Source organism: Gavialis gangeticus, unplaced genomic scaffold (genome assembly GCF_001723915.1).
Source record: "Gavialis gangeticus isolate Ggan-Ray unplaced genomic scaffold, GavGan_comp1, whole genome shotgun sequence".
Classification (NCBI taxonomy): domain Eukaryota; kingdom Metazoa; phylum Chordata; order Crocodylia; family Gavialidae; genus Gavialis; species Gavialis gangeticus.
This window is the reverse complement of record NW_017729022.1, coordinates 118627448-118629052: the sequence shown is the minus strand read 5'-3', so window position 1 is coordinate 118629052 and position 1605 is coordinate 118627448. Positions and strand designations below refer to the sequence as shown.

General features: G+C 44.7%; 1 protein-coding gene across 5 annotated transcripts in view; it reads left to right on the top strand.

Annotated features, from left to right (window-relative positions):
• The window catches only part of LOC109296595 (alpha-2-macroglobulin-like protein 1), a 66945-nt gene that overhangs the window by 18108 nt on the left and 47232 nt on the right, over nt 1-1605 (top strand). The gene's annotated exons all lie outside the window — the stretch shown is intronic.

The following is a 1605-nucleotide window of genomic DNA, read 5'->3' as shown; positions in this document are numbered from 1 at the left end:
AGGGAGCTGCAGGCTGGGGTTTGCCCAGCCTGAGCAGGAGGGGGAGGGGGTTTGGGGGAGGTTGCAAGACAGAGAAGCTTCAATCCACCCACCCCTTCAATCCACCCCTCCAGCTCAAGCTGGGCAAACCCCAGCCCGGAGCTCTCGCCCCCTCCCTTCTCCCCTCTCCCATCCTGCAGACAGCACTGGGGCTGGGGTTGAGCTACATCAGCCCAGCCCTGATTGCACGCAGAGACAGACAGTAATTAATGAAGGTGCTCCGCTTTGGAGCGCCTTCTGGACCCGCATATAATGAGGGTTAATTAGTCATGCAATCGGGCACCTTTTAAGCACTCTGAAGCCATGCATCTTTGTCAGGGTACAGCTGCAGAGCACCTTCAGGGGGTCAATCATGCAACAAATGTCAGTTTTGTCAGTGCCCTAGGAGACAATACCCCTTGCAGAAACTGCAACCCTCCTGGTTGCTGTTAGGCGTGCCCTAATCAACATAGTGGGGTTTCTTCATATAGCAGTAAACCCCAAGGAATAGTGTTCAGGCCCATATAGGAGGAAATCAAAATAGATTTCATTGAGCATGAACAAGTTGTGTACTGTACATACTGAGGCAATTACTTTGCTAACCTTGTAAAGTTCTCCCATCAAGGAGCCCTCTGGTCCTTATCCATGTGTGGCTAATTCAGGAGGCATGCAACACATATCTGAATTGCCCTGAATTCTCTCTAAATTACCCCACACTGGCAGCATGACAGGGAATCTACCTCCTCTGATTTAGCTTCAAAAACATGTCCGTAGCTGGTAGCTTGGAGGGCCAATTGGTCAGCTTCCACAGCATTGCTAAACTTGCCAGGAGCAGAATTTATCCACTTTTTGCTCTTACGGAGTTTAGAAAATTTGTGGGAGGTCAGCTTCTCTCCTGAAGGCCAGAGGGATAGTGGTGGTTGGAAAATGTTTTTCCAAACTCTTTTCCATCAGAAAATGCTGCTTTGACAAAATTGAGTTTTGTTTTTTTTTTGCACAATTATATCAATGTTGATAAAATGTTTATTGTGGCGGGGGGGATGGACGGGAATTAAAATCATCCTTTTTGAGATGTTGGAATGTTCCATGCTGGCATTTTCAGAATGGAAATTTTAGACTTTTGGTTTCAAAATGACTTTGCATCTCAAACTGTGTCCTTAATGCCTAGAAGCAAGTGAAAAAGAAGTCAAAAATCACAAGGTCATGTTTCACATTTATCAGAAAAAGCATTTTTTGATTGATCCAAATGGAAATCCTGTTGTTTTGTTGCAGAACAGGTTTCAGGAAGTTGGCTTTTCCTCTGTTTGAAATAAAAAAAAAAACAATAAACATTGCTCATTGGTTGGAGCATCCATTTTCTAGCCTACTTTCCATCAGAGCCCTGCAGAAGCTAAGCCTGCTAACAAAGCCCCATGGAACACCTATGCCAGCAATTCTCAGTCAGGGTGTCACAACATCCCAGGGTTCTGTGAAATCCTTTTAAGGGTGCAGAAGAATTGATCTATTTTTTTCCATAGTCATGAAATGAATGAAAGCTAAGAACTGACATGTTGAGGGGTTCCTGGAGTCTAAAAATGTTGAGAACTA